This window comes from Myzus persicae, unplaced genomic scaffold (genome assembly GCF_001856785.1).
Source record: "Myzus persicae strain clone G006 unplaced genomic scaffold, MPER_G0061.0, whole genome shotgun sequence".
Taxonomy (NCBI): Eukaryota; Metazoa; Arthropoda; class Insecta; order Hemiptera; family Aphididae; genus Myzus; species Myzus persicae.
The window spans coordinates 414,465-427,556 of record NW_019101601.1 but is presented as its reverse complement, the minus strand read 5'-3'; positions in this window follow the sequence as shown (position 1 = coordinate 427,556).

Here is a 13,092-nt window from a genome sequence, read left to right as displayed (position 1 = left end):
TCGCTAAAACAAACTTACGATGATCTTTTTCTAAGATGTTCAAACATTAAGTATGATTAAAATTTTTAAAAATAGAATGCATTTTAAGCATACGTAATAATTTGAAAATTTTCAGATTTTGAACTAACAAAATTATTGCTTCAAAATACGACGATAAAAAATCTATAGACTTCTACTAAATTTTTTTTTAAATTCCAACAATACACTTTTGGTGAACCTCGTATTACATTTTCAGGCTTTTGAAATGAGCTTAATTATTTTCAATCGAAATTTTTATGAAATTAACTATAAAAAAAAGTGGCAAGTACAGGAAACCACTCTGTTGTTCAGTAAGTGTTGAGTTAAAATCGTCTTTGAGTAAAGTAGATATTGTGTTAAATTTGAAAACAATTCTTGGTGTAGACTGTCTATCAGCATATATTTTATCATCTATTTGTAGTGCTATTATAGTAGCTTATTAATTATTTTACTATTAGTAATACAGTTTAAATAGGCAATACCTACCTTAAATAAAATAAAAATATTTTGAAAATGTCACTGCGTCAAGGTGGATACAATATAATAAAACAGATCATAATTTGGAGAAAATTTCATGTCAGCGTAATTTATGTTCTTGAATTTCAACATATTAATGAAAATTGTTATTCATTGTTTAAATCCTATGTATTGAACTTTTTCACTTCAAACGCTCTTAAAAAATATTATAGAATTATTTTTTTTTAATTCCAGTAATAAAAACCTATGATGAACCTTATATTAAATGTTTAATTTTTTTAGCATGGCATACATTTTCTTATCGGCATTATTAAAAAGAAAAATATAACATTTCTAATGTCTATTACAAGCACAAAAACAGTCAAAATATTTGTAAAATAATTTCATGTATAGAAAATTATAATCTAAATATTTGTTGTACATTTCTAGTATCCACTGTTATTCATATTTTAAATTACAATAAAATAACAAGATTGATTTTGTCAAAAACTGATTTTTCATAAAATTATCCGTTATTTCTTAATTTTTTTGTTTTTCAATTATTAAGGAGTTTTTATTTTTGACACCCCCTCCCCCCCACAAACAAAATATCAGCTAAATCCATTTAGTTACCAGGAAAATTTGTTGAACTATTACTGATCCAAAAGTATATGATTCTTAACTTAAGACAAACACAACAAAAGGTAAATAATAAAAATAAACACAAATCAGTCGTTTCGCCTAGAATCTAAAATAATAAATAGTAAAGTAGAATATTTCCTGATAAATATACAGTAAAATATTAAATTAATATAAAAACCGATCTAATACATATATTTAAATGTAAATTCAAAAATGCAATATAATGTAAATATCTAATGTAATCGCCAGTTAATATATTTAATGCTCATTATTAGTTCCTTTATAAGTTTAAAATCTAGTTATATCGTCATGTTTTTATTACTTAAATAGTTAAATGTATTCTTGAAAATTAATTAAAATGTTAATTAATAAGGTACTTAACCATGAAGTTAATGCAATAAATGATTTTACTACGTTTGTGTTTTTTTGTGAAATAGTAGTTAGTCATAGCTACTTTAAGTATTCTGTGTACAGGCGTTCAGCTATAATACATTTTATGGAAGTCAAATTAGGAAAAATATAATTTAGGGCAAAAGTTTCAAGTAATTTAAAAATATATATAAGATCAATAACTAATAAATGGCCAGAAACAATAATAATTAATGATGAGAGTTTACTTAATAAAATATTTGTTAATACAAAAAAAAAAATTACTTTTGAACTGCATTCGATTTCAATAATAAAATAATTTATTACAATAATTAGGTATATTGTTTGATAAACAGTTTTTTTAAATTATTGAGTAATGTCGTATGTAACCTAACGACGTCATTTAAAGTGGTAACAACTGTTTAAAACTGTTAATATACCAGCAGATTGATATTAATTCATATCCCAGATATATTTCAACAGATTTTTATTACATATTATATGTTTACCTTTTTCACATGTCATATTTCTCGAGGCCAAGATCAAATTAATTTCCCATTAACATATGAATTTATGTCAGGACGTCAAAAGCAATAATTCTATCTAGTAATAGTTACCGAATTAAATAGTTTTCCTTCTATCAATTATTAGGTACCTACCTATAATAAATTTAATAAATTATAACTTTAAAACTATGACTATTGTTTAGGTACTCATAACTTAATAAGGAGCAATAAATGCGATTTATAGTGATAAATAATATTTTACCAATTTAAATTACGGTGATGTGTGGTTTTTTAGTGTCCATTTTCACTTTTTGAGTCTTTCAATCTTCATCATTGATCATGATTTTTAGTAGGAAATTGGATATAGTTGATACTATGGGCAATAAAGTGATCAAAAGTAAAAAATTCACCTTAATTTCTTAAAATATTTTAGCAGAACTTAAAAGGTACTACTGAAGAACGGGAATGTTAGCTCAACGTCAGCTTTTTATAAAATCAACTTCGTTACTTCGTTGTAATTCAAAAATTAATAACTGTAGAAACTTGAATTTTTTATACTAACGTCTTCTAGAAAAAATATTTTGATTTTTTTTTTTATACAAAACATTCGCAATTTCCAATTTATGTATGAATAAGCTTTTTGTTTATAGTGAGTAAAAAAGGTTCTTTTTTAAAATTTTCATTTGTAATAAACAATCTATACATTACATGTGCACAATAAAAAGCAACCCATTAGGGGTTCTTCGCCTGATTAATTATATAATTTTATTATGAGTTTTAAATTTTTAGTTGTTTTTTTTAATTTTTAATTTATTTTACTATAGGATTAAATATTTTATTTTATAACCTTGGTAGTGTAATAGAAATATAATATAATAGTAGTGTGGAAATATCCCTTATAAGAGAATATCTTGATGATGAGTTTGATGCGGCTTATAACAACGAGTAAAATAAGAAGCGTGTATTAATAGTAATTATTATTATTTTCAAATTTAAATCATACATAGAGTAAATTTGGAGATATAATATTATTTTGGAGTTTTAGATAGTTATCAAAATACAATATTTTAGAGTGCTTGAAAAGTTAAAAAGCTCAAAAATGCATTCTTTGAATTACACGTAATCTCAGGTTTCTCATTTATCATTTTTACCTAGACAAACCAATTTTTGTTGACCATATTCAGTTCAAAACTTCAACCTTTCGTATTACTAACATAAAAATAAAATGTACAATAGAGTAATATTAAATATAAATAATAAAATATGATCAGAAATATATAGATATAGACAGAAAATCTCCTCTCAGAGTCGTGTTTAACATGGAATTATTTATCATTTTATTCAAATTGAACAAATCTATTGTGGTGATCCACTCAATAGATAGGTGAATTCGACACTTGCTTTACAGCAGAACGACTTCTCCTGTATTTTTCATAGTACATGGCCATTGGCTGTAGTCTTATCCGTGGTCTTAATCATCATAAAGTGTCCAAAAAATAACAATTTAATGTATAGTATTCTAATTGTATTAGTTGCATGTTACCTATTTATTTTTGTATAGTAGAGTATTCATTCACAACAATTATCAACTAAAATGTTTTTCAAAGATTCATTGAAAATAGAAAATCCGTTTGAAAAATCAATACATCTGTCAATTTGCCTTTGTAAATATAAAAATATTTTCATTACACAATATTAGTTATAAGTTTCACAAATCGTACTATTGTAATTATAATCAATCGATTTTTATTACGTAATATCCGCGTTTTTTTATTAACCACATTATTGTGGTGTTATTTTTTATTTTTTTTCATAATATGTGTTTAATATAACTTATAAGCCACGCCGAAGTAAATATAATGCGGTGATAATCATATGATCAATTCTTTTTGAGTAAATTTTGTTAATGACTTCATCACTGTCTAATGAATAATGAATAAGTAGATTTTAGAACTAAAAAATAATGCGCATTTCATTAGTAAAACTATTATTATTTTCAAAAGGTATGTTTATACCTATCGTACATTTATTATGTTTAGAAACAGTTAACCTTGGCTATAATATACATTTAAATAAATATCATATTATAGAAATATGTTTTTTTTTTTTATTATTGACTTACTTTATCTTAAGCAATTTGAAATTTTAATTAGAAATAACTATAAATAATGAAACAAACTAGGTGCGAATGAAACAGTGTTTTTGACGGAACGTTTAAATATATTCTTTTCGGGCGTAGGACCCTATGTGTTTCATTTTCTACTTAAATCTCGTTGTTATAAATCATTATAGTTCTAGATAATATTGGAAACTATTACCCTTCCTTCGTAGGTATATTAAAACAAAATAATAATTTATCAAACAATTTATCAACGGTAACGGTTATAGTCTACCCGAGGCATATTATTATTATTTATTATTTTTGGACAGGGGTACCAGTTATTACCAGTTATTATACCAGTATGTTGCTCTATAGTTTATTGTATTTATATATTAATATACTCTATAAATATACATATTATAATACGGGTTTTTTGAATGACACGGGGATTCATCTAGACAATATTATTATGGGAACTATCATAGCGATTCTTTTTATTGGTTCATACAGGTATTAATGTATTATAAGTAATACATTTAAAAGAACGATTTCTGATTCATACAAATGTCTTTAAAGGTTATTTCTATAACTAGGCTGTATAGTTGTTTATAATTTTTTATTTTTAAAATTACCCATTAAAAAAAAATCATTAGTTACGGGTGTACTTTATATTAATGTTTCAATGTCTATTTTCTATAAGCATTGAGTTAAAACAGTTTGAAGAACTTGCTTATTTATATCTGTACATGAATGATGTTCAGACGTTTTTGATTCATGTCCATAGGATGATTGCAGAGTTTAAAGTCTGGCAATCAAAACTAAATATAATTAATGAACAATGTACAACCTATGACACTACTACAGCCCTAGATGCCCTGAAATAATATGATTCCACAATATTTTCAAATATTCATCAATTATCTAGGTATTTTAAATAGTAGGTATATACTTTAATAGTTTTATCCACATCAAAACGATAACACCCAAAATGATGTTTTCAAATCTAGAGATACTGAAACATATTAATAAAACTTGAATTGAAGTTTGGATTGAAGTATAATAAATATACTGATAATAAATTATCATAATTAGCTATATTTTTTTAATATAATGATTATAAATTCATGCTCAACATAAACATTACAGTTATATTGTAGGGGATGCAGGGGTAGTAGGTGCCTGTAGCTTAATTTTCAAATGATAAATAAACACCACCTTCGTTCGTACATTCTGAATTCCTGAGAATGCTACTGGTAATTTAAACTTATTCAACCACTGATGATAAGTAGGTAAAATTATTAAGTATTAATTATGAAAACTAATTTGTTACTGATTTCGAGTTTTCATCGCAATACATATTTTATAAACTGATTTATAGTGAAGGTACTTAAATAGGTATTACAGGGAGGTACTAGGTACCTTAAATATACAAAATTGATAGTAGTGAGTTTTAATACAAATTAGTAGTTAGATTTAATAAAACTACATTCGACATTTCATCATTATTCACAACGAATCATCACAAATTAAGTTTGATATTATAATAAATAATTTATTATTTTGCAAGCACTTATGAACCTTGCAATAATTTTTTTCTATGAATTAATGCTAATTATGCTTGCAATAAAATTGGTTGCATGATTGAAGATTTACGATAGGTATAGTATAATTTTATGTATAGATGCCACATTTATATCATTTAAACACCTTTATAAAAAAAAACTCATACTAAGCCAGATTATAAACTGTAGGTACCTTAAAATATAGAAGATGCCAATATAATTTAGTGAGTCTTACCAGAAAGTAATTATTACTAAGTAAAAAACTTTCAAATGACGTACTTACTGCATTTTACAGATAAATTGTCTAACAAGGAGTATATTATAAAACGTTACCTTTAAAGAAACAGGACTATTTTTCATAACAATAACTAACATACGTTCGAGGTACCTACATTTCTAGAGTAAGTTGTCTGTATAGATTTAAAATACTGATTTTAATTGATTGAATAAAACATATAATTTGTGTTTTTTAACTCAAGTAGGATAATGTATTATAATCAAAAACAAATATATGTATAGGTAATTATCATGTTTACAGGTTGTCGTGTATAGACAAATTAATTAACTACAAGATAATTCACAATATCTCTAAGGTACCTTTTATTGTTCCGTTCCATTTATCTATTAATTATAAGTATATTAGAACGTCAAGCTTTAAAAAAACAGTCGTGTGGGTTTTTTTTTTATAATCTGTTAGTACAGTAATATAATGTACACCGAGGAAATTTATTTAATAAATAATAACCGGTTTACAAATTGAATTACATGCAGAAGATGAGGACAAAGAGATTAAATCATTAGCGGTAGGTACATGAGTTGTATTCCCTCATTACATTTTGATAAATTACAAATTATTAGAGTGGAGATTATGAAGATGATAGAATTGTATAACAACAAAAGCAAACTGGATACTCAGTCACTTCACTCACCTCGGCCCAGGATAATATTATTACCTGTGTTTTATATTTCATAATACATAGTTCAGAAGGAATGCCAGAGCGAACTGAGAATTCTTCAAAATATTTCGAGTACTGTCTGTAGTTTTTCTTTGCGCTTACAGAGGCGATATCTATACTGAAGTCGAGGATAATGGATATTGTTAAATTATATTTTCCTGTACATTGTATCATTTTAATAATTTAGTGAGTAGGTATAGTAAGTAATAAAATAAGTAGGTATTTTAGAAATTTAGATTCTGAATAGAGAAATGAATGTAGGTACCTACCTATTGGTTTTCAATAGTGTGTGTGTTTTGTTTTATTGTGATCACGACTAAATACATTTTGTTGTGACTCAAAAATAAATAATTTTAAACACTTGTATTTTAAACCAAATATTCATATGTAAGAGTATATGTAAGGACTTTGATGAATTAAGAAATAATATTTTTGACTTACATTAGTTATTTTTAAGTTATTGTATGATAAAATATATGTATGTAAGTAAAAAAAAAACCATTCAATTTAGTTCATAACAGTTAGTAATATTATGTAAAGTAATATTTTCATAATAGTTTATGGCTTATAGAGTCCAACGCTTAATATATTGAAGATTTGAAGACTAATGTTTACAATACAACATAAATATTGTAATAAATATGGCTATATAATAATAATAGTAATAATAATATAGTTGAAATTATTTTTCTGTTAATAATATAATATGAGTTACAACTAGCGATGGTTTTGCTTAAATATTCAATAATATTAAGATATATTATGCTAAATAGCCGTGTAACAGTAAGCTAAAAAAACAAAATAATTTCGTAATATTCAGCTGTTAAGCCTATATAGACCGTTGGATAGTAATACTAATTAATATTAAGAATCTACTATATGCAATTGATGGTACTTTTTTGAACAATTGATCTAACTTGGTTACAACAATATTTCCTGCATGCTGGGACCCTAATAATAATAATAATACAATACTAAAATATAGTAAAAATGAAATGCGATTTCTTCTGACGTTCGTACGAATAAGCATCAACAGCCACGAAATCGGATCATGGATAAGCAGCCAGTGGCAGGAACCTCATGTGTTGACACTAAACTCGCCGCCACAATGTACTCAAGACATGAACTCGTTGATAAGATTTGACCACTCTTAATGTAGAAGCAATGATGGTTAAAAAGTAATGAAAGGGTGAACAAAAGTTACCAGACAATACAAATTCACGAACATCGTGGTTTGCTACTGGCCATATATAAAGTAGACACAAAAAAAGCCGCTGACACAGTGACTCTACAGCTGACTGCCGGGAGACCAATAAATACGTACCCTAGGACGAAGACGAGCCAATCGGTTATACATGAACTTGAAAAAGACTCTTGCTCGAAATAATAATAGTGGAGTCAGTCCATATTAGGTCTACATAATGTATCAGAGAATGCTAGTGCATAGGCGCAACTAGGGAGATGTTTCTTCATTTTTTCAATTGTATTGGCAGACTCTGATAATTGATACTTTAAAGTTTAAACTAAAATATGATTAAAAAAATTGGTGGTGGGCTATTGATAAAACTAAGGGCTAAGCCTCCCAAGCCCCCTAATTGAACTGATACTGCAGTGATGATTAGGTACCTGATGAATCCAATTACTGGTAATATAAATATATAGGTACATATCAAAGTATATGGATTTCAAATTACTGCTTTGGCTAAAAGTTTATGCCTCGTAATTGTTAAAGGTTCAATAGATGCTTCTTTGGATCAAGAGGTTTACAAATATTGTCATCGACACTATACCTGTTGAAGTGATGGATATTAAATAAACGCTGAATATTTCTTGTGACGCATCGCAGGAACCATAAAGTTCTTATTTCGCTATTTACTAGAGACTAGGTATTTCCTTCTAATTATTTTTAATAATGTACATAATGACAGCAAAGTGGAATAAATCGAAAAAATCATAAGTTATTTTGTAGACATATTATACACTCCGCTTTAAGTATGAGCTATGGCCTAATGATGCCTAATAGGTTTTCATCATACACAATTTAGCTCAAATTGAATACATCTAATACAGTAATTAGTTGTAAATACTAATTATTATGAATTATGAATACCTAGAATTATACTCTATGTCTAGAAAATACATAACTGTAGAAATGTATTAGGTAGGCCCAATTTTTCCATCATCCAGCAGTCATTTGTCAAATCAATATTATACGCACACAGTAACTTACAATTATATACTACCCTTTGAATTTGATTTACCTATGTGTTAGATTGGACCACAGTGACTTAGGTGTTTTTTTAATATGGGCAAATTGAATTCATCACTGCTTTGCGTATTTTGGTAATAAAAGTTACTAAAACGTCGTGCAACGGTTTAGTTTTTACTCAGTTGGCTCATATTATGTGTCGTCATAACGTTGTGGAAACGTTGTAGAAATGTTGGGAAGGTGACCGACAGAATACACAAACCAGAAACGTATGATGTGACATTGACGTGATGACCGTTGCAAGCTATATTACTGCCTCCGTCGTAACCACTGATACCGATACTGTCGCCGCCGAAACTGGAGAAGAGTGCGCCGCCGGTGCGATTTTGATACGCGGACTTCTTAAAGTATTCACGAAGCCTAAACTCCGCTTCTGAAAAGGTCCTTAAATGAGCCGCAAAACTGTATAAACCCTTATGGCTTATTTGGAGTATGTGCGCGACGTACCAAGTTTACTCTCAGCAGATCACGTTTAGTTTCGTTCGATTAAAAAGTGGAGTGAACAGACCTATTATGAAACTTGATTGTAAGAACATTATATGCGTTTGTAAGTAGGTTTTTACGATGGTTCAGTTTTTTTAGCAAGTTTTTAGTATATAATATAGCGTAAATTAAAAATGCACTCAATTAAAAACTGAATTGTTGTAAAAATAAAAAAAACTACACACAAAATATACAGATAATGTTCCCACCATCAAATTTTCATAGTTTCATATTGGTCGATTCACTCTAGTTTTTAAACTAAATAAGCTAAAAATGATTTGCTGAGCCTTTATTTGGTACTATACAAACTCGTAAGATGGAGATAACAGATTTCTGTGTATAGCGTCCTCCTAAGTTATATAATAAAACTTCATAACCATACCTATAAAAAAATTGAACATTTAATACATCTTTATTAAAAAATAATTTGAAAATGTTCGTGATTTTGACAAATATTAACAAATGCTTATTGAAAAATCGTATCAGTATTACCAATATAACATATAATGTTTTTAAATAGGTAAAAAAGAACTTATGAGAAACTTGAAATTACATTTATAGATTCAACAATACATGTATTAATATAATAAATTACTTACCTTACACATACATCAATCTGTTTCGCCTATAATATTTTTTATTGACAAATGTAATAAAAAAAAATAAAGAAAAAATTTTAAATAAGTAAATTTTAAAGCTAAAAAATATTCAACATATTTTGAACAATTTTTCATCTATAGAAAGCGCTAATATTAACGTTTAGTAAACATTTTAAATATCTAATGTTTTTCATTTTAGAGTTTGGGAAACCAAAAAAACAAAATCGATTTAGTCAAATGGGAATTGATTTTCAGCAATACTTCCGATTTTTCTTTTCCAGATTAGGTTAGTAGGTACGTACTGAGATTTCCTTTGGTTAAAATATGATGTTATCGTAAATCACAAATCAAATTTTTTTTACGAAATTTAAACTTTCAAAATGTAATTACACTGGTTTTTATAATTTGTAATGATTTTAGTTGTTAGTATAATTTCGAGTTTTGGTAGTAGATAATACAAATTTTTTTTAAGATTTTAAAATTTAATTCAAGGTTACCTACCCATAATCCACATTATATCCATTAAGTTTAAAAAAAGTAAACCACTAATTAGCTAAACTAATTACCTATTAATTATTTTAGCAAACACCTTGCAATTTTTTAAAGACATTATACAATTTTAGCTTTTAAATAAATAAAAAAATATAGCTTTGCTGCAGTGAATTAGAAAACCGTTTTGTTGCGCATCTTGCCCAAAAGAAGATGCCCACGACAAAGACTGTAGGTCGTAGGCATCAGATATTCAGAATTATCAAATAATAAGGCTTTAGTTTTATGTAAATATACTTTTTCGGAATCCATTAAGCCATTAAGGGCCCCTCAATGTAAACTGTTAATAAATTGTGGATCGAAATCGGGTGTTAATTATCTTAGGAACTTTTCTGCTAGTATTTTATGCTTATATCTATATATTATACGGGGCCACGAAGAATGTGTGATCCAGCAGACATGCTCATTCTCGTTTTTATTCAATAATGAATTTTTAAGTGTATTTAGTGAATATATTTTGAAATAGGGAGGACTTTAATTGTTCATGCCATTCTTGTGCCGATATGTATTTTTTTTTAACCTAATGAGAAACACCTTATTCGCTGTATTGTTAAGCAAACGATTTTTTTTTTAATATTGATGTTTGTACGTCAAAATTTAAAGCATTAGTTACTAAACATTATGTACTAAAAATAACAGTTCATGATAGTAGGCTTAAATATATATATACATACTGCTACCTAGTACCTATTGACATTAATAGATATATTAGAATTTAAAATTTGGTAAATATAAGTTGATATCACCACAAGACACTTTTTAATCGGCACGAAAATCTAAGCATCTAAAAATATGGTCTTTAAATACTTACCAATACCCTAAAAACTTCCAGAAATCAAAATTTGTATAAATGCGCATACTAATCAATAAAAGGGAAGTGACAACAGTTGGAGAATCACTCTGTATGGGGCTTAGTAAAATCGGAAAATCGACGACATTGAGCTCAAATAGACTCACTCCCAGATTATAGAGAAACTTTTTCATCAATATCTGTTCATATAATATTGAAGGTTGCAGACTCCAAAACAGCATTACATACTGATCTACAAATGTTGAAGACTGTACTATAGTGTACATAGTACATACAGATACAAAACAGATTAAATCAAGCAAATAAATAATAATAATTACACTCAGAAAGATAAATGGGTATAATATGGAGGCGGTAAACAACTGCGTTTATTTGTACACAGCGTTTGGACTGTGGTGCAATTGGTTGTTCTCTCAGACCCCATTAGCATATAGGTACTTCTACTTAAGTTCCTCAGTTTACGACTGTCGTAGTTTCCAGTTTCTTCTATTTAAATCATTTTAAATGTTAATTAACACAAAACTAACGCATTGACTGTGAGCGTTCATGTTTTTGGGCCTCTGCCCCTCTGCCATACTGCACATACACACACACACACACACACAAGCTCACACATTTATACATACAGGATCTAGGAAGTAGGGACACTGAGTTTCTCCACGGTGATATTTATACGGCCACTGTACGTCCGTATATCTTGAACACCTTGACTACAAATTTTTGTTTTTACAATCGTTTAAAATTTTAACTGCAGTAAAATCGATCAGTTTTATGATTTAAAATTCGTTAGGTTTTAGTTTAATGCTCATAATTAAGTATAATTTTAGACTACCTATCTATTTAAAATTTTAATAGGTAGGTGAGTATATAATTTCATCGACTCTAAAATTAATATAATCGCGAGACATAATATTTTAACACAAAATACTCAACGTATTAAATAATAACAATTATTTAAAATATAAACTAATTATTCGTATTAAAAGATTTTTAAGGGCATTTGACAAAACAAAGTGTCTTAGGACTTAGATGCTTACATAGGTCATATAGGTAAAGCAGTTGTCACCCGTTTTCGGTTTTTGTGAAAAAAAAAAGGTCTTATAGGTACAGACTACTAAGCAACGCTTCAGATCGTTTTTAAAATGAGGAGAATGTCAAATGTGTGGATTAATCATCGTTTGTAGTTATATAATTTATGACAGTTAAGTATAAGATATGATACGCACGGTTGGAAGTAGCCAAGTAGGTACCAAACTACCTTTATAATTACCTGTTGAGTAATTTTTTTTTGGTTTTTTATACCACGATAAAATTATTTTCATATAGGACCCTACCAATAGCTAGAGCTCGAATTTCTATTTTTAATTATCTTTTATAAAGACAAAATCAATACATAAATAGTAGACGTAATAACAATAATTGGCAATGACTGATGGTCGATGAGACGATGACTACTGCTTCATACCTTCAAATCTGAAATCTCGTAAGTCGTTAGTAATGAAAGTAAGGTTAGTAGTTTGTAAATCTTTAACTTTAAAAATATTAAAATGTCAAAATAATTAACAAATAAACTTAAAAATTAGTTTTTTTTACTATTTTTTATTGAATTCGGCGAAACAGTGTTTACTAATATAATAGTAGAACGGTGATTGTTCCATATTGGAATGTTTTTTTTCGTTATATTTTTAAAAACAAACGTTACCACAAATATCTGAAAACTTTTGGAATTTAAAACAAAGCGCTGCACTTAACTGTGACATTATTATTAATT